We start from the raw sequence: 22,313 nt of genomic DNA, 5'->3' as shown, positions 1-22,313 counted from the left end.
TGCAAGAGTTGTGATTTCCTCAGCAATTTATTAAACTGATCTTTTATAGAATCACCTGTTCTTTACTTATCACTGAAAAGAAGGTGATTTCAGTGGTTTCAATTTATGGTGATTGTTTTTGAGATTTGTATGCACAGTGCATTTTTTGCACAAAATACTACACGTATCAGCATTTGCATTCCTTAATGAATCAACCCTTTAGTGTCTATTAGAAATGAGGGAAGTTGCATATAAATTCTGGTGCGTGGTGTGTTTGGGCTAGGTCTGGGAACATGAAAGGGAAATTCTGCTTGAAAATGTGCAAAATTTTGTAGCCAAATGCAAAATGAAGTAGATATTTACTGAACAATTTCCAATATTTTCCTTGACTCTGGGCTCTATATAAATTATAATAGCAACATCATGGTAAATATGTATATTTACAAATCCCTGACAGATATATGAAGTCTCCTAGGGCCAGAGAGTATAATCATACATTGTAGTGTAAATCACTTTGTATAATATAAGCAGGAATAACAGCTGCAATGCATGATAATGTACTGTAATCACCAAAAATGTATTTTAAAGCTAAGATATGCCCTACACCTGAAACAGCTTCCTTAGATCTACCACAAAACAGGTCGCACACAAATGCACTGTCACATTAACAATTGTGTGACACTGGCAATTTTCTCTTAGTGTTTTAATCACAGTTGTTGTCCAGCCAAATAATGTTCCATTGAAATCGATGATTTCATGCTTCAGGCCGTCACACCAGTGATTTTGTAGCTGATATTTCTAATACCACAGTGTGTAGCATAGAGAAAATGCTAGGAGAAAATGCTGCCCAATCAAAATCAATGCGAACCACTCACAGCATATCAGAGTGAGCGATTAAACTGACAGCTTTTTGTTGAGAGTACCTCTTGAGTGTGACACAGACTTAAGGGTCACATAGGTATTTCCTGTGTTTGGGTCTGTTCAGGTAGTGAATGCAGCCTGAACATTAAGACCACTGATTTCTATGGTAATCACATTCTCAGTTCACATTAAGGAACATGTACGAATCTCAAAAATTGCAGATTGCAATGCTTCTCTATGTATGCAAATGTTCCCACTTGTCTGCCAAGTGCATTTCAAGGGGCACACACACTTTGTGGATTTAAAAACATTCTCATAAAATCAATCTACAGATAGTTTGAGGGTTGATGAATGTCCAGCAAAATGTGCAAGGTGGGAACAATCAAAATGTCACCTCAATGTCTAACCTAGTATCGCCTCAGTATCACCCCTTTATCATACTTGCCAACTCTCCCGGAATGTCCGGGAGACTCCCGCATTTTGCGAGAGTCTCCCGGACTCCCGGGTGAGTGTGGCAATCTCCCGAATTCTGTCCACTTCACTAGGAAGTGCCCCACTTCCTAGTGAAGTGGGCAGAATTAGCTCTCAAACGCTGAGATTCCAGGTGAATCATGATGTCACGGGGCCGGGTCCAAAATGACGCACATTTTGGAGCCCCATCCCCATCATGCCCACCTCCCATGACAGACTCCCGGAAACCAACTATTCAAAGTTCTCTGAGGGGAAATCATGTACATTCAAAATGATCAGTTTAATATTTTATTTGGGCCCTAAACCTGTCATCTCATATTTTATAAAGGCCCTCACCCTGACACATGGTAATGGAATCTGCAGCAAATAAAGTCATTGTGTGGTTTACAGATGATGTTGATGGCACACCAAAATAAGACTTTAGAACACTCTAAAATATAAGCGACGCTCAAAGAGATATCAGACTGTTATTCAATTCATGTTATTCAGTAATTGTAGATGAATAATTATCGACTCAACAAGAATAGTAGAGTCAAGTATTTAATAACATTGCAAAAAATAGGATTTTCCTGTGCTGTCTGCTAGAACTATTAAACCCAGATAGATGTAGGATACAATGAGTAGCCTTGCTAAATGAATTGAATTAGTTCAGTATTTAAACCATGTTTTAACCTGTTAGAATACTTGAGTGTACCCAATGTGGTGCCTTGATGGTGAAATATAAAATGTTTGGGGAAATTTGCAATGTTAGTATTCTGTAATAAGAATGGTTAGCTGTGAACACATAAATCTGTTCCACATGTGCAATAAAAGAAAAATATAGTATAGTGCCATAGCTGTAGGAGAAATGCAATTGCATACATACCCTTATTGAGACATTCTATGTGTGTGCATATCCACAAACAAAGATCATTTAAAATAACTCTTGCCTATTTAGGCATAGAATATTAACAAATGTGGAAAATATTATGTGTTGTGTTAAATGTTTCAATTTTATCCTCTATGTGTTGCACATTCCATATTATGTTGGTAAGAGGTACTTGGTTTATTGGCTGTTTGTTATTGTTTTTGTAACCAAGGTATGAGAGTATCTTGGCTATCAGTTAAGTTAAATCTTTTATGTTGTTTCTAAAGAGACCAGTAAATATTTCTATGTCTGGTATGTACAGCGAGTGTGTGGATTTCTTTTTAATGACCTATTTGCAATGTGAGTTAGATGAGTTTATGGGAATCTGAGCTGCCAGGAACAGAGACAAAGCCTTTGAAGTATTTAGTCTCTGATTTAAGATGTAGCATTTTTATGTAAGGCGTCTGGCTAGCATCAGTGATACAATGCTGAAATCTATACATGGTAAATTATTAGTGTGAATATATATCTGAGGGTCTCTAAGGTTTATAAGTTTAGCAATGGGAAACTACTTGAGACCAGATGCTCTGAGAGACGTATGTAAAAGTCAATGAGAAGTATCTCTGAGCGAACACAACTATTGTTTCTGTATGTATATATTTATCATATAAATGTGTCACTAGTTTATATTTTTTTGTCTTACTAAAACATTGTAAACATGTAGAGCCTGATTCATCAAGGCACATATCTGACGATTTTGAGCATATCATGCGCAAAATCACTTTGCGCATGCCCATAACCAGGACATACGCCAGTAAACGCAAACATGTCTGCCCTGTCTTTGTATGCAAAGGACACTAATTACAGCCTCCGAATGAACTTGGCAGAGAAGGGGCCTTTGGCTGTAGCCAATTTACAGTAAGGGCATACCAAACTCAAGCGCACACAACCATGTCCGAAGCAAGCTCTGGGCATCGCAAAGTTACTTATTTTTCTGCTGTGTCTCTTGCTCCAGTTGCAGGGCTAGTCTAAGTTATGATCACTAGTGATGACAGTCTTATATGCATGCTATAACATGTGTATGCAATCAGAAGAAACTGCAAAAATGTATTCTATGTTAAGTAGACATTAAGAACATCCTAATAAATGCATTTAACGCAGCAAAAAATATTAACCTCCCCCTCCCCACAATCTTTTTACTGTTTTATCCTGAGATCCGTGCCTTGCTGAATTCGGGTGTGCGCAAAGCTGGAATATGCGCGTTTTAAACCAAACGCAGGTTGCATTCAGGATGCGTGCCTATATGAATCATACCCGTAGTCTTCCCTCTTACACACCCATTTTAAGTGTTCATTAGAAAAACATTAATAAGTTAGCATAATATATATATATATATATATATATATATATATATATATATATATATGTATATATATATATATATATATATATATATATATATATATTTATATCATTAATTGCTTATATTTATTAAGAAGAGTAGCTGGAAATTTACAATAATTTTCAGATTGCAGATGTCAATAAAAAAAATCATTAGACACGTTGAGTCATTAAGGAGTGCAAGGCATAAAAAGGAGTACATTTGATCCTGAACAAACCATGTTACAATGCAAGAGGTGCAAATTAGTTTATTCTTCTACACATAAAGAATATACTGTCTTTTTTGTCATGTAGCACACAAATACTTGATAACTTTATTTTTATACTGAGATTTAAAGTCGATCTAGGACATGCCCTACCCCAACTATAAATCTGTCCCCAATTTTAAATTTACCTTCCCCTCCAATGCAACATGGTTTTGCCATGGTTCAAAGTTACTCCTTTTATTTATCCTTGTTCTCCTTAATGACTCAGGCCCATTGTGAGAAAATGTTCTAAGAGCTGCACCTGGGTTCAAGAGCTTGATTTGGATGCTAAAGTGTAACAAAATACTACTACAACTACTACTACAACTACTACTTCTAATATATTACAAAATTATTATTATTATTACTAGTATGTAGGTGAAACCTCTTTTTTTGTTGACCTGGATTTAAGCTATAACAATTACTTAAAGAAATGAACAACCGTTTTGTTATAAAGCAACATTTTTGCACAATATCAACTGTAGCAATCAAAATTTAACTATAAACATAAAAAAACAAGATGCACTGTGAATGCTATAAAAGTGCTGCGGTGAATTACACGCAGTAGAGAAAGTCATTTTGTGGTCTGATTCAGTCTTCATTAGAAAGCAGTTTATTAAATCACAAGGAATGACAAATATTACAAGTTGCTAGTATTGATTGTCTGAATATTGTTTCAGCTCACAAAATCAAAAATAATATTAAGAATAACACTACACAAGTAGAAATAGAACCCTGTACAGGAACAAACGACAAGTTATACTGGTAGATTTTAGAATACAGTTAACTAGTGGTAGACTTTAAGAAAAAGTTACAGGTAAATACCTGCTGATGTAGGAGGAATGATTTCACTCAGACATAGTTGACAAGGGGGGGGGAGTTCTATAAATTAGGAACAGTTATGGAGAATGTTGCATGGTCTCAGTTAGCAGTCCTGGAATATGGTATAGAACGCAAGAATCTTTCAGAGAAGTGAAGAGCACACACAGGAATAAATGGAGATGTAAGAAGATGCAGCTGAGTGTAGTGTTTTGAAGGTGAGAATAAGGGCATTCTAGGTTATGCAGTGGCTAACAGGAAGCTACGAAAGTAATTTCAGAAGGCTGCAAGTAGGAAGAAATTAAGGGGAGGGTAAAACAATCCGCAGAAGAACTAAGAATATTCTGTAAAGGAGAAAGATGAGAAGCAGACAAAACAGATAGCAGGTTGCAATAGCCTAAATAAGAAAGCTCATGCACAAGTGTATTACTTTAACATATTAGAAATTAAAAGCAAACTAACACGAATATGAATACTTAGGGGGGTATTCAATTGTTCGTCCGGACCTCCGGAAAACTCGCGCTCTAAAACTATTACCGTTAATACGGTAATTACTCGCTGAATTTGACTGTGAGCTGAAATTCAGCGAGTAAATTACCGTATGAATGGTTTTTAAGCGCAATTTTACCGTATTAACGGTAATAGTTTTAGAGCACGAGTTTTTCGGCCATCAAGCCGAACAATTGAATATTCCCCTTAGAGAGTAATCCATAGTTGCCAACTCTCCTGGAATGTCCGCGAGACTCCCAAATTTTTGGGAGTTCTCTCAGACTCCCGGGAGACCAGGGCAACCTCCCGCAGCCTGCTCTCTAATTTGGTGAAGTTGGTGGAGGTGCTGCTGTAACAGGCCAAAATTGGGAATGTTTAGCAGAGGGTTGTGGCCTAAAGAGACATTATTTGCATAGTCACGCCCCCAGAACGGTCCTCCTTCCCAGAGAGATTGCTGCCAAAGTTGGCAAGTATATACTAAACAAAGGAAACTCCAATTTCTTTACTTCTTACCCAAACTAAACAGGTCAGTCACTAATCACATCATAGTAGCCCTATTAACCAACCAAACTAATATAGCATACCTAGTAACATACTAAATATGTAGGCTGCACAGCCTGACCACAACACAAACGAATGCTAGAACAGGCGAACACCATACAAAAGTAAACAAACACAAAACCTGATTGAACACTTCAAAACAAAGCATAATAGTAATATTGACTTCTTTAATTTCACAGGTATAGTGTGAGGATCTCTGCGTGCAAATGTGCGCCACTCAAAAGCCTTCCTCCTCCAGCTGCTTAGTTGCTCTGGATGCCTTGGAGCAGACAGGCAGCTAGTGCAATATGATCATGTGCACACTGGGGTTTGCTCTCTGATTGTCTTCTCATTGCTTGCCTGAGCTTTATAGTGTAGGATGCCGTCACGGTCTGTGACGTACACTGTCTGTGATAGGTGCAGTTACACTGTTTATGTGGGACTCTTGCAATTTGTTTTCTATTTCGATATTTTACAATTCTGCATTGGATTCTGTGTATTCTCTGGATTGCATCCTGCTTGATCTTTTTGCATTAAACTCTGACTATTATTTGGATCACTGGCTGCTCTGACATTTCTGTATTTCTGTATCTTTATTGAACTGTTCTCTGGATTGCTGACTGTCCTGAACTTTTTTATACAAATCTGGCTATGGGTGTAGTACCATTTAAGGATACTTACTACCACGACAGCGACTACAACGACATGGCAATTCCGAAGAATACTACCCTGACATGAAAAAAAAATCAACTTGCCATGACACAGATGAAGTGATGTGACGACCCAATGTGTTGCTGACTGAGGAAAATTACATCATGTCAAAACGCAACTCCTCTTAAAGCACCTGTGGACGGACACGGCTTGTAAAGGTTATCTCTAACTCCTAACCCTAACCTTAAATCCTAACCCTAACTCCTAACCCTAACCCCTAAAATAATACTTACAGTTCCAGCAATCGTCGTTTTAAAAGGAGTTGCGTTTTGACTTAACGTCATTTTCCTTAGTCGACAACACATAGGGTCGTCACATCACTTCATCTGTGTCACGGTAAGTAATTTTTTTCATGTCGAGTACTCGGAATTGCCATGTCGTTGTAGTGCTGTAGGGGAAGTCAGTATCGTTAAACTGACTACCAGTGCTCTGGATGCTGCCTGCTCTGATCTTTACGTTTGACTATTCACTGGAAGTCGCCTAACTCCTGGACATTGCCCATTTCTGGATTTCTGCCTGTCTACATCTCAACATTGCTCAATCCTGGATTTCTGCCTGCTTTGAATTCAGCTCAGACATAGGACCATTCCATCTTGGGTATCTAAACAGAAAACTCTCACACTGAACATCTTAAACACAGACATACATAGATCTTTTGTCACAATCTGCCTCAGACTGCAGTTCAGTATCTCCTCCCTAGATGCTGCACTGCCTTCGTCTGATCCTGCCTGCAAGGGGTTAAGCCTTCATTACCTAAACACCTGTGTCGGGCCTTTAAGAGACTGCTTTCTCAGCAATCTGAGCCAGTTTATCAATTGTTCTTATATGCTGCTAGTTTCTCTGTGAACCTCCTTTTTAAATCCTGACTTGCTTCTTAGTATTTAACTCCTGCTTTGCTTGTTCCTAAAATTTGCACCTCCTCATGTGACCCAGATCCCAGGATCTTTAACCTTGCTCCTGTTTACTCTGTGGAATGTTGTTGATCTTTCAGCTTCTGACCCCTGGCTTACCTGACCCTGCTTTGCTAATTCTCCCATGGATCGTCAAGTGCCTTGTGCCTCCTGGCTAACCTAGTAATTCAGTCTCCTTCTGCCTGTACTTCATCTGGTATACCTGGACACCAGTGTTTCCTGCTCCTGTGGCTAAACCTGGTAATCCAGTCTCCTTGTTCGTGCACTTCATCTGTATAGCTGGACACCAGTATTTCCTGCTTCAGCTTCCCAGCTAACCTGATAATCCTGCATTTCAACCATTGTGTATCTAGCACCTGCAGTTTCCAAGCTATACCTCATAATCCTGCTTTCTTGTACCTGCTTCTTCTATGGATTATAAGTACTCAACCATTGAGTGCACCTATTTAATATATGTGTGATCCGTGTTCAATAATAAAGACCGTGTCTGGCATCCCTCAGTTTCAAATTGATATACTACAAAGTTCTCAAATTTCACAAGTCTTTAGATTATTATTCAAGTTGCTCAAACAGTTTCCTATTTATGTTCCGTGCAGTTGCTATAAAAAAATGGTTGTCCTGCACCTGCTCAATTGCATATGGCCCTTAACACTGAGACTTCCAAGCCTGCAGGCCACCTATGTCCCACTTTGTCCGAGGAGGAATACATGAACTAAAGGCTTAACCACATATGTTTTTATTGTGCCAGTTCTGAGCACTCCTGGTGCAATGCCCATTACGTAGATCCAAATCACCTTCAGGGGCCTGATTCATTAAGGATTTTAAATGAAGAGGTATCTTATTTAAGTCTCCTGGACAAAACCATGTTACAATGCAAGGGGTGCAAACTAGTTTTCTGTTTTGCACATAAGTTAAATACTGACTGTTTTTTCATGTAGCACACAAATACTTGATAGCTTATTTGTACACTGAAATTTAAAGTTGATATTTGTGTGCTACATGAAAAAACAGTCAGTATTTAACTTATGTGCAAAAAAGAAAACTAGTTTGCACCACTTGCATTGTAACATGGTTTTGTCCAGCAGACTGAAATAAGATACCTCTTCATTTAAGATCCTTAATGAATCAGGCCCCCGAGGGTTCTTTGGACTCAGAAAACAAATGTACTTTGGGATTGCTTTCTAAACCTACTTTGAAGACAGCTGCCCTCCAGTCTGCTCCAGAGAGGTCCCTGTCCCATCAGCCTGCTCCAGAGAGGTCCCTGTCCCTCCAGCCTGCTCCAGAGATATCCTTGTCCCTTTAGCCTGCTCCAGAGAGGTCCTTGTCCCTCAAGCTTGCTCCAGAGAGGTCCCTGTCCCTCCAGCTTGCTGCAAAGAGATCCTGTTCCTCCAGCTTGCTCCAGAGAGGTACCATCGCCCCAGCCTGATCCAGAGAGGTCCCAGTCCCTCCAGCCTGCTCCAGAGAGGGTCCTGTCACTCCAGCCTATTTCTAGAGAGGGCCCTGTCCCTCCAGTCTGTTCCAGAGACTATGGACTATGGACTATGCCTACTGTTAACCATTGTTAACCATTGACTGCAACCATTTATTATATGTGTGATCCGTGTTCAATAATAAAGACATTCTGCTTTCACTGCGATAACACCTTGTAAATATCATCACCATTCAATAACACAACTGGTCCAAGATATTCTTATTTACATAAAGGTACCAGTTCCCAACTAGCAGTAGCAAGATACATTCTTATATATATCCCCTTGGATATGCTCATCTGGTGCATACCACCAATATTAAGGGAAGTTGCACATGCATCCTACAAACAGATGCGCCAAAAACAACCACTCCCTGAAATTTTGAAACGTGTGAATACTACATAGGTTTACCTAGTAATATTTGCTATATATTGCTATGTTCCCCTAAACGCTGCGAGCAAGGACACCATAACAAATAGGTATGTGAAAGCTGCCCAAGATTTCAAATTAACCAATTTTTCATTCTGCCAGTCTGAATTGAAACCACAGGGGAAACTACACTATAATGGTGAAATGCAATTGATTACCAAAATAAGGTCTGCCTATATTGCATTTTTTATTCGCATTATTTACTTATGTGCACTTTCTAATTGATTTATTTAATGCATTATTAATTGATTTACACTATTATTTTTGATTACGTTACATATATACACTTATCATTAATCACATAAGTCATTCCATTTATACATCATATCTGAGCTGCACTCATCCATTTATAACATTTCATACATCTTAAACATATTTGTTTATATATTTAAAATTTATATTTTATAATTTCTTATACAATAGTATATATTTTTATATATTACATTTTATTTTCATTCCCCTTTTTCCCTGTTTACTTTTAATATTTTTTATTTTTTATTTCTTTTAGTTTACATTTTTTTATTATTTGTATTTTTAATATTTCACATTTTTTAATTTTTCTATTAGACCTTAAAATGAATTTCTTATATATTTAAAACCCACTTTCATTATATTTGTTGTTTTGTGTGTATGTGTTTCATTTTTAATTTCTTACATGTTTGCAATATTTAATATTCATCACCTCCTCTTTGCCCACCATCTCCATTTTACTCCTACTGTCTCTCGTCACCCCTCCCTCTAAAATGTAAACTTTGACAGCAGGGCCGATGGCTAGATGGACCGGCCGACACTTCTTGGATTCCTGCATCTCTGCTGCGCGACGGATGAGGGCTCCTCTGCTCCCTCCTTATCTTGTGCACTGTGCCCTGCAATGTGGACACAGTTTTTATTTTTTTTTCTGACTAGGGAGGGAATCGCGGGGAGGGGGGGGTGCCGTGACTTTCGCAGGAGGGGGGTGCCGCGATTTTTACGGGAGGGGGGTGCCACGATTTTTGCGGGAGGGGGGTGCTCAGATTTTCGCACGGACGTCGCAGGGGTGTCGTGATTTTTGCGTTTTTTGCGGGGGTATGCAGATTTTCACACGGGGGGGCAGGGTTTTCACCAGTGTGGGAAAGCCAGAGGGGGGAGCGGGTGCTGGAAGTGGGGGAGAACCGTGGAGGAAGGGGGTGCTTGAAGAGGGTGAGAGCCAGGGGGGAAGGAAGAGGGTGAGAACGATGGAGGAAGGGGGTGCTGGAAGAGGGTGAGAGCCAGGGGGAAGGAAGAGGGTGACAACCATGGAGGAAGGAGGTGCTGGAAGAGGGTGAGAGCCAGGGGGGAAGGAAGAGGGTGAGAACCAGGGAGGAAGGGGGTGCTGGAAAAGGGTGAGAGCCAGGGGGGAAGGGGGTGCTGGTAGAGGGGTGAAAGAGCCAGGGGGAAGGGGGTGCTGGAATAGGGGTGAGAGAGCCAGGGGGGAAGGGGGTGCAGGAAGAGGGGTGATAGCCAGGGGGGAAGAGGGTGCAGGGAGTAAAGTGACAGGGACAAAGGAGAAGATGGTGCAGGGGCATAGGTAAAAGAAAGTGTAAAGGGAGAGACATCTTAAGAATGGGAATGTCAGACAAGCAGCCATCATAAAACACAAGTAGTAATGAAGAATGGGAATGCACAGAGGGGACAAGTGTTAAAAGAAAATAAAAAATCAAGCCTTCCTACTCCATTCACTTATATTTTCCATACCCCCACTTCTAAAGTTCCACTTTGACCACTGCCCTCGGTCCCTGCTCCCGACTGGCTGTGTGAGCTGACAGCTGCAGATCCCTCATTGCCCAGCATGCCCAGTAAGAATACAGAACACAGGATACCATAATCAGGTAAGTTCATATATTTTCTCATGAGCAATGTGTTTTTAACCATCCTTTGTTGAACTGGAGGCACTAGTGTGTATCCAATGATGTTTAAAACACTATGCATTGCTCATTATTGCGCTGTAATTTTCTTGCATATTTATCTGTACAGAGACTTTTAATTAAGAGGAAAAAACACTGCTTGTCATAAAAATTTTTTTGGGGATTGTGTCAATGTATCTATTTTTGTTTGCATTGTAAATGGTGTATTAAGCTGCTCCTGGGACTCACACTCTAGTATCTGATATGCTGTACCAATTTTTATTTGTGAATGAGTTTTTTGTCTGGGCAATACTGTATGGCATAATGTTATTTGGGGGCACTACTGTATGGCATAATGTTATTTGGGGTAATATTATGTGGCATAATATGACCGGGGGGCACTACGGTGTGGCATAATATGAACTTGGGGCACTACGGTGTGACATAATATGAACTTCTGCCAAAGGCAAGTCTCTCATTGTTGAATATGACGGGGGCCCAAAGAAGTTGCTGTACTGGGTCCCAAAATTCCTCTTGTCAGCCCTGCCTGTGAGTCAAGAGGGTAGATGTCTCCAGGTAAATAATCTAAATGTTTCCTATCTAATCAAACTGATGGATCACATCCAATTATCTCTCACCCACCTCCTCTATCCCCCTTAATTAATATACTGTGTTATTTAAAATGAATAGAAAGGGCGCATAACCAGTTACTGTAGTATAAAAAAATATTTTTCTCTGACATTTTTCTGTAGATGGAAATATTTTTAATGCGGCCGCGTGGGTTCAAATGATCATTCAATAGTTATGTTTTTTCTGATATATTTGTTAGAGTTTTACTTCATGTGGAATGATTCATAAAAATTCTGCCATTACTATTTAATTGAGGGAAAAGGATACCTGTTACCTATATATGTGTGTAAGTATTCTGTTGTTGCTATTTTGTGGGAGATTTGAAAAAAGCAAAACATTGGTTTCCTACAGTGGCGCCTGTATAATTGGTGGTATTGCTGTAGTATGGGGTGGCGTGGTGGTGGCAATGTTGTAGTGTGTTTGGGGCTTAGTATTGCTAATAAGTATGATAGGGTATTGCTGTAATGTGAGGATGATGTCGGTTGCTGTAATGTGGGGGGTGATGCTGGTTGCTGGAATGTGGGGGAGATGCTGGTTGCTGTAATGTGTGCGGGGGGGGGGAGTTGATGCCGGTTGCTGTAATGTGGAGGGGAGGGGGTGATGCCGGTTGCTGTAATGTGGGGGTGATGCTGGTTGTTGGAATGGGCGTGATGCTGGATACTGTAATGTGGGGGATGATGTTGATTGCTGTAATGTGGGGGTGATGCCGGTTGCTGTAATGTGGGTGGGTATCGATGTAGTAGGAGTATGTGTGGGGGGTTATTTATTGCTGTAATTTGGGTACTAATAATGTATTGTCATGGTATTTATTGATGTAATATGGGTGCTAACAATGTAACGTTGAGGGTCATTAAGAGGAATAATTACCCCCCCCACACACACTCATACTACATCATGTTGTACTGCACCAGCAACGCACACTGCGCCAGCATCAGTGTGCAACTATAGTGCATGGAGCCCACAACACGTGGGCCTGTGTGCTTTAAATGCCAGGGCTGATTTTTAGTCCCATTCCGGCCCTGTCTGACAGTCCCACACTTTTACTCACACTCATCTGTGCTACCCTCTGATTTGCTTTCTGTATTAATTATCTCCTATCTGTATTTGTAGGATGGTCTGGTGCTACGGAATCTGTGGCTCCTTGTAAATAAATATAAATAAATAGTAATATTATGCATCTTTACTAATATTTCCATTCCATTCCACCTCTACCCTCTGGAATGAATAATTTACCACACCACCATGGAGAGCAACTCCAGTAGACCCCTAATTAAGTAATTTCACACAGTGCTTCATTGCACCAAACTGCTAATTTTCATGTGCATTTGGTGTGTATGTGTCAGCAAGCTTTATTAAAGGGCTTTCGGCTCACGCATAGGCCGTTGGGCACAAGGGCAAAGCCCTTGGCTAGGAAGAGCTAATTCTGGCGGGGTCCCCATGAGCAGAGCCAGGTGCATTTGCCATTCAATTAATGACCTTTGTTGACTCTAACTCACCTTTACACAATGCACATAATTGGCAGCTCTTTGGGGAGAATTCAATCAGCCGCGATGTTCCTAAGAACATTGCGGCTATGCATTTTTACCATTACTACGGTACAAATACACGCTCATTTTCCCTCGCACCTCCATAGTGTGCGACGAAAAATGAGCAGCAATTTCAGCAAAAATATAAACGCGAAGGGCTAGATTTACTAAGCTGCGGGTTTGAAAAAGTGGGGATGTTGCCTGTAGCAACCAATCAGATTCTAGCTTACATCTATTTAGTACATTCTACAAAATGACAGGTAGAATCTGATTGGTTGCTATAGGCAACATCCCCACTTTTTCAAACCCGCAGCCTAGTAAATCTAGCCCGAAGTGTCTTCGAAAAAGTCAGCAGTGTGGCATGATGCAAGAATGAGCAGAAATATCTGTCACAAAACTGCCTAAAGGTGAGAGTCATATGCTTGTGGTGTTTTGTAAAAATGGCACTCTAATCTGCGTTCAGCTGTCCACTTTGTTATAGCACCCTGGCAGAAAACAGCATGTTAATATAGGGTTAATAAATCTTTAAATAATAGTCTTTGGGTTGGTGCTGTGTTCACCATGCTGACCCACGCTAATGTGGATGCAAAAGACAATTATATTAAATGTATATGTCGATTATGAAATCAGTGATGGTTGCTGGTGAGTTTAGCTAATGAGGCTTAGCAATGTATAGAGATACGTTGTTATCAACCAATAAAAACACATTCCTTGGACTATGGGACTATATGAAATATAGCGTCTTTCTTTAGTCTTTTGAAATGTGATGTCACAACGTAAAGGAGCCGACAGGAGTCGGACAGAGACAGCAGAAAAAAGAAAGGAGCAAGAATCTAGAAAGTAGAGACTGACAAGGAAGAAAAATGAAGAAGCTAAGGTGAGTACAGAAAAGAGGAGGCTACAGAAAACAGGGAAGGGTGAGAGAATGGAGGCTAGAGAAAGGGGGGAGAATGGAGGCTGCAGAAAGGGGGGAGAATGGAGGCTGCAGAAAGGGGGGAAGAACGGAGGCTACAGAAAGGGGGAGAATGGATGATATAGAAAAGAGGAGGCTACAGAAAACAGGGAGGAGTGAGAGAACGGAGGCTACAGAAAGGGGGGAGAATGGAGGCTGCAGAAAGGGGGGAGAATGGAGGCTGCAGAAAGTGGGAGAATGAGGGCTACAGAAAGGGGGGATAATGGAGGCTATAAAAAGTGGGGAGGATGGATGCTATATAAAGGGGAGTGGAGGCTATAGAAAGGGGGGAAATGGAGGCTATAGAAAGGGGTGAATGGATGCTATAGAAAGGGGGAGAATGGATGCTATATAAAGGGGGAGGATGGATGCTATAGAAAGGGGGAGGATGGATGCTATAGAAAGGGGGGGTGAATGCTATAGAAAGGGGGGGTGGATGCTATAGAAGAGTGGGGATGGATGCTATAGAAAGAGGGAGGGAGAAAGGATGCTACAGAAAAGTTAGAGACTATAGGGTCTATGTACAATAATAGTGCGGTGACAAATTGCAGCGATGCATAATGAAGCACTGCTGTTATTCACCAAGCCGAGGCTACTCTAGAATAGTTGAGGAACTATTTATGTTTTTTACTATTTGCCCTCTATTTGGCTCTCCTTTGTTGCTTTCTATTAGTATAATTAATTTTACATCTACAGAATACATTAACAAATGCAAATAATTATAGAACGGTCTAGATTATCTATATCATTTACATTACCTTTCTTTTTTTATTTGCATGTGTTTGTATATTTAATATCATATCTACAGAATACATTAATAGACAGCAACAGAAGAGAGCCAAGTAGTGAGCAAATACTAAAAAAAAAAATTGTTGCTCAACCATTAAGCATTAAGATGTTTATTAAATGTTTGTAGACAACATGGTTTGTGTAAAAAAATCTGGTTTGCAAGGGGTATGCGAGAGGAAAGCAGTTTGGCAAAGCAGGTGGACAAGGAGGGCATTTTAAAGAAAAACTGGTGAGCAAAAAGCTGGCTAGGGTGCTGTATGTGAGAGGTAAGCTGGTGGGCAGGGGGGTATGTGAGTGAAGTTGGTGTTATGTGGGTAGTGACAAAAGCTGATGGGCAAGGGTGGCATATGTGAGAATAGTTAGTGGGCAGATGGGCATGTGTGAGAAAAGTTGTGGGACATACGGGGACATGTCAGTGTGTAACATCACTCAGTGTGTGAGTGATGTCAAGTTTTTTTTTTGTTTTGTTCTGAAATCTGACATTTGGAGCTTCCCCTCTAGATATCCTGTGTTTGCTCCTGGGCAGCAGTGAAGTCTGGACAGCATTCTGCGTTAGACATCAGTTCATCTAGGCTTCAGTGTATCTGGGCATCAGTGCATCTGTACTGGAGCCTTACCTGCTTGCCAGGAGGAGGTAAGAGTTATTAATTTTATTTTAGAAATGTCAAGTGTGTTAGGGACTGGGAAGTGAGATTTTTGGGGAGGAGAAGGGGCAGACAGTTTAAGTTTTGCCCAGGGCGCCAAGCAACCTTGCACTGGCCCTGGATTGGATGGTAGCAGCAATTACCCAAACAGGAGCTCTCAGGGAGTTGTATCTCTGCTCTCCCCTGGTTCTACCTTATTTGTGAAGCTCTCCACAAGAGGTCCTCAGTACAGGTAAGTACAAGGAGAATTAAACTTTAATGATGTTGTAGTCTGGGGAAAGAATTGTTTCATCCTTTAATGTAACTTTATAGCTAATCCTTTTTATATGAAATATATTTGTAGTAGGTCCCTTCAGCGTAACCATTGAAACTAAATTATTAATATATAGAAATTGCAATGATATCACGGTGCAATTAAGTAGTAGTTTTAGCATCGCTCTATTAAAGTATCTTTGCTTTAGAAAAATGAGGTTCTTTATGAACAATACATTGTGCAGATGCCCTTGAGCATGAAACTGCCTAAAAAATCCCAGCAGTATGGGATTTTATATATGTCTTGTTTTGTATGTATGGTTTATAAATACTTGCATTGCTAGAGTGTACCCTGTCAATCATTGTTATACTGTTCTGTTTTTAATCATGGGCACACCTGTCCTGTTATTGCCTAGGAACCCAATGCATCTTTCCCCCCTCCAGCCAAGATGGGGATACAGAACTTATCACTGCAGCTGTTTTGAACTCTGCACCAGAATACTCTCTGAACTTGCCAGCAAGGTGCATGCTTGTTTCATTGCTGTTAACCCTTCCATAGATAAACTGTTCCTCTGCTTCCCACTGCAGTCAAGCTGTGAGACAGAGCATTTTTATGTGACTGGAAAATCAAGTCCTGCAATCTAGTGACAGCTACATTATTGGTCAATCTTATAACGCCAGTGTTAGTGGAAACAGCATTTACTCTAAATGATGCTTTAGCTTCAATTGTTAGGGAATAGAGACACAGAAGTAGTAGCACAAGGACAACATTCCCCTGCAGCAAACTTAAACACAAATGCAGAGAATGCAACATATTTCACGTACTCACTCAAATCACTTTGCTGAAGAATATGTTGTAGCTTTACAAATAAATGATAATGACAGTACATGCACTGTATACAGGATGCAAATACAATCTGAGTTTAATGGTCCTTACCTAGAGATCTGTAGATAGGATGATACTGCTCAGATGTACAGTTCCAGCTGAGTCTATCGATACAGACCTGGTACTGTTTGCAAGAATCAGGGTTTAGAGGGGAGGAGGGCTGTGTTTTTCTCTCCACTGGATGGTTACTAAGCAGCGTTTACAGAGGAGGATGGAATGAGCCACATAACATACAAGATCTCCACTGGAGTTGTTCTATGTGTCTTTATTTGTATGCAAGAGGGCTATCCACTGAGAAAGCCATGGCTTATAGCGGAAGTCTGTATACATGTTCAAACCCATGTACCTAAGTAGAATGTCTTTGCTGTTTTCTGTATAAGAAATCAGAGCCAAATGTATTACAGATAACTGTAATTTGTTTAATTTTGCATCAACTCTATGTATACAAGTCATTTAGTGTCTATTTACATCACTCGATAGATAATTTATCATAATGCTGATATGAAATATACAAATATTGCTAACTACAACCCCTATCATTACCAAACAAGGTCTGTGTTTTTGTGATGTGTCCCATAAGATTCAGCTAAACCAAAATGGAGAGGAAGCAGACACGTTTTATCTAGTTCTTTTTCCATTTAGCATCTCTAAACCTGGTTAGTTAGCTTATATCTCTATACAAAGCATCACGGAAAGTCACATGCAAAATGGAATTGCCAACGTATTATAGACAATGTGACTCACTATGCTGTATAAGAATAATGATTCATTGATACATCTGTTATTAAAACTCATTCTGAAGATGTGTCTAGGAAAATGTTAGATTTTCAGAATCAATAAATATGTGCATTCATGTAGAGACTTACACTCAGGGCACCATTTAAAGTCAACTACCCGATAGTCTACTCAAAATGTAATATATACATGGTTTACATTTCCCACATGTATCGCAGCTTTACCAGGAAATTCCAGGCTTCTGGTCCTGCCAATAAAATAACTCAATGAATGAAAGTGCAGACATGCGCCCCTCACAATACATTTCTATTTGTGCATTTGCCTAATCACATCATGCATACACAGGAATACACCAACATTATAGTTTTTGGAACTGACCCCTATCAGTTTACACCTACATTCGCAATTTGCAGGTCCTGCTGGAAATGCATGTGGTAGTAAGAGTAAAGACATCACTTCTACATCTGACCCACTACCACCATAGGACCACACAATTCATTCATCTTATTTTTTTTTAAAAAAACAATTCTGCTAAAATGCTGCTTGCCTCAGTCTCATTTATATCTTAAATCAAGAGAGCGATTGGACATCAGAGGGTAAATGTATTAAGCTCCGATTTTAGCAAATCGCAGATATTCAGCAACTTTGTCAGCAAAATTTAAAACGGCAATGTGTTTAAAGGCAAAACTTGTCAACTAATAGTGATGACTGACATGGCATAGTCTTTGATTTAAAAATTACACATATGCTTGCCGGTATTGTTTGCTTATGTAAAAAATAATTATTAAAAAAATTAGTATATTTCAAAAGAAATATTTGCATAAATGATTATAGTCTTAAGAGTTGTCATTTTATAATAAAATAAAAGCTTTGCATGGACTGATGTGACCATCTATTGTACTTACAGATGTGCGGATATTGCAGTCTGTCATGTCTGTCTACGTACAGCAAGTACTTTTTAGCAAGATTCAAATTAAAACTTGAGATATGCTTGGATTTGAATACAGTCAGATATATGCACTAGTTCTGTGCTCGTTTTAAAAAAGCAACTTACTTTAATGAGGCCCACTGTATCTGCTCACAAGACAGACAATGCCCAGGTAAATACACCCTATCAATCCCTCAAATCGCATTTACATATTGTGTAGAACAAAAGAAAATATTGTTTTTACATGTTGGACCAAAACACACATTCACATTCATGCCCAATTTCAACCCTGATCAGTTTCCAACAGATATTGCAAAATGTTGTATCACACACAGATGGCACCATATTGATGAGCAGATCCATGTGTTTCCCATAATAACTTGCGTATTTGCACAAACATAACAGGAAAACATTATAAAAAAGTAATTGTACTGCAGGTGCTCAAATTTGCATATTCATGAATGACCTTCAGCATGATTACTTTTTGTAATCCAAATTCCAAGTTATTTGAATTATGAGGAAAAATAATTGTATAACCATTTACTGCATATGACTAGACATCCATAGTTAGGCTGCATTGACTCTTCTGGCCACCGAAAGCCATTTGCTTTATTAATGCCCTTCCATGCATTCATTTCCCCATTTTGCTTGACTCCTTTCATCTGTCTGTAGTTTACATTTAGTCCACACTCCCTTTACTCCACTACCTCGTCCTTTAAATTCACCAATATTGATTCATATGACCTTTTATCAACTCATTTTCATTGGGTCCCACATCTCTTCAATTAGTTTCCACCAGCAAAACACTCCTTCGCTTTATAGCGTATAGTCTCTCTCCTAATCTCAATTAATTTTACTGCTTCCTCTTACTCAGTTCATTTCCCTTGGTCCTCACTTCCCTAATGTCCTCCTGTTTGCCTTTTTCTCCCTTACAGACTGTTCTTTTTTAGACAAGCCAGTGTACCACACAGACACATACTGGAAATACTGCAGTTCTGGCAGTCGCCAGAAGGGTTGGTAGCCTGAGAGTATGTGGACTGATCTATTGTCCAAAACGTGTTAACAAAATCTGCAATCAGTCTTCCAGACCTCATTTTAATAAAAAGTATGAGTTGCAGCAGCTGCACAGTCTGAAGAACCTGACCCGTACTACCAACAAGCTTCCCAAGCTGCTGCCTCTCCTTTTACCTGCTCCTGCACTTCTACAAATAACAATTTAGCCAAATTCTGCAACACATACAAAATATAAAGGGGTCCATAGTCTTATGTTACCAGCCAGCTCATGCATCTACTCAGCTAATTGCTTATCTAAACAAAGATACAGTCAAACAATCTCCACGGCCATAAGTGAAATGACCTCTCTCATGCTAGGTGTCTGATAGTTGCCTGCTCTTCTCACCTTGACTATTATAATACTGAGTAGATGCAAAAAGACTGTACTCCCACTCAGTTGTCAAAGTGGGGGTGTATTTATGAAGGTATGCCATACCGTCACTTCTCCTACTGCCTTCATTGTAAAACTATCAAATTTCATTCACTTACATTCCCATTACATTTTTTAATACCACCACTTCCAAATTTCCATACCGCCACTTCTAAGTTTCCACTTTGACTACTGCTCCCACTGTATAACTGAAGTCATAACTATTTTTTAGTGCTAGTCAAATGGATTCATATTCTCCTGAGTTTCTATTGTCACTCTGTCCAGGGAGATTTTAGATATATATTGAACCATTGATTATTTAAAGACTAAAATATCTTGGAATTTTTATACAGAAACTCATAAGGGCCAGAGGTGGAATGGCACATGCACCTATCAATATTAAGATAGATAAGAACCGCTTTTCCCATCTTTTCTGCCCATTTTTATTACCTACGGTAACCTCAAACCCTATTTGAGCCTTCATTCTTTGTAAGGATATCCTTATGTTTATCCCAAGCATGTTTAAATTCACTACTGAATTAGCCTCTACCACATCTGATATTAGGCTATTCCACTTATCCACCTTTCTGTGGAGTAGTTTTTCTTCAAATTTGAGAAACCTACTTCCCTCCAGTTTCAGTGCATGTCCACTTGTTCTAATACTTCTCTTCCTTTGAAGAATGTTTCCCTGTACCTTATTAAAACCCTTAATATATTTAAAAGTTTCTATCATGTCCCTCCTTTCTCTTCAGTGCTTTAAACTATATATATTAAGATTTTTCAGTCTTTCTAGGTAAGTTTTGGGATTTAGGCCATGCAACATTTCAGTTGCCCTTCTTAGTACAGACTCTAGTGTATTTATATCCCTCTGGAGATCCCTCTCCAGACTTGAACACAATATTCTAGATGAGGTCATACCAATGATCTATACAGTGGCATTATTACTTATTTCTTTCAGCTACTAATTCCTCTCTCCTTATGCAACCAAGCATCTGACTTGCCTTTCTCATTTCTTTGTTACATTGTTTACCTGTCTTTAAGTAACCTGAAATAGTCACTCCTAGATCCCTTTCGTCCTCAGTAGTTTCCACTAAAGTGCCGTTAATACTATATTTAGCCTTTGGGGTTTTGAGAATTTGTGTGATCAGTGTACCTTGTACATATGCTTTTCCTATAAATTTCAGATAGGACAGTACACTGATCACACAAATTGTCAAGTAACATTTACACTTCTGCGCCAGGGAGTAACTTTATATATCACGATCTCATCGGGGATTGGGACATATCCCCACACTTCTCCCAAAGGCTGCAACTTACACTTAGTGAGCTAGCGTGGTCCCTCTCAACATATCCAAACTTCTATCTTAAGTCCCTTGGGCACCGCTGCAAGCTATACTATATACACCATATACACATATACTGTACATTTCTACCCTTCCTGTAGGAGTCACCCAGCTATGTTACTTTCTCAGAGAAAAGATAGGATTCATAGGCTAGGGGAGATTTTTTCCACAGAAGAAAGAGTATTAGAACCCGATGTAAATGAAGACACATTCTGTGCAAACTTTTTACGTTATGAAAGGTTATTAACCTCCGAAATAAAACAAGGGTGCGAAAAAACCACCTTATCTAAATATATTGAAAATAAGATCATTCCAAGAGGGCTCAGAATTGTAAAACAACCTACTATCAATTTAGACAATAGGGAGTTCCAGGACAACTGGAACAATATCCTAAACGAATGTTCATTTTCCTTAATGAGATTGATCATTAATGACAGAGAGAAATCGCTCAAAAGAATAGAGGAGGAAATACTCCTCTTAGAAAGCAAATTCAAACCAATAAACCAGTTCGAAGATTACAAAAACCTAGAAGACATTACCAAGACGAAGTTGCAAAAAATAGAAGAAGAAACTATTAAAACCAAAGAGAAAAAATTTCTCAGAGACATAAGGGATTATAAACACCAGCAGGAGAGTCCAATTAAGAAACCTCCAAAATATAATTTACAACCACATATCAAGAATAATAGAATTAGAAAGGGAGACTTTCAACAAAAATCAAAACATCCCTACCAAGGCCCAAAACAGCAATCCTTTAATACAAAACCAACACAACAATATCACACTAGATCTCCCCTCATTAAGCAAACTCCTACAAGAAATAGCCATTACAGAACGTACAAACCATTGGATCCTAGAAACATCTACACTACGAAGCTTCCAAGAAAGGAAAGGAAAGGTCAATATACGGCGCTAGCAAGGCAGCAATATCAAAAAGGGAGCAAAATAGCCCTTGCAAATATCAATAAGACAAAACAAAGTTTCATTGATAAAATAGGTTTCCATAAGAACACTTCAGCAATAACAGAAGTACTAGAAGGACCGAATACTCAGGAAGTTGAGCAGAATCTAGATTTTTTTTTAGAGCTAGCAAGAAACTCGTCTCCCCCACCCCTAGAACAACAGGCCAAGAGTCCAACTACTGAGTCTGAAGAGAAGAAGGGAACTATGG

At 39.4% G+C, this 22,313-nt stretch overlaps 1 protein-coding gene across 1 annotated transcript in view; it reads right to left on the bottom strand.

The window, feature by feature from the left end:
* The window catches only part of CAMK1G (calcium/calmodulin dependent protein kinase IG), an 88,493-nt gene extending 71,626 nt beyond the window's left edge, over window positions 1–16,867 (bottom strand). Inside the window, exon 1 of the mRNA XM_075196219.1 lies at window positions 16,765–16,867. The gene's annotated coding sequence lies outside the window, so the exon portion shown is untranslated. The remainder of the gene's footprint in view (window positions 1–16,764) is intronic.
* Window positions 16,868–22,313: the final 5,446 nt, after the last annotated feature.

The sequence above is a fragment of the Mixophyes fleayi genome, chromosome 2 (assembly GCF_038048845.1).
Source record: "Mixophyes fleayi isolate aMixFle1 chromosome 2, aMixFle1.hap1, whole genome shotgun sequence".
In the NCBI taxonomy this organism is placed as follows: domain Eukaryota; kingdom Metazoa; phylum Chordata; class Amphibia; order Anura; family Limnodynastidae; genus Mixophyes; species Mixophyes fleayi.
This window is presented reverse-complemented; position numbering and strand designations above follow the sequence as displayed.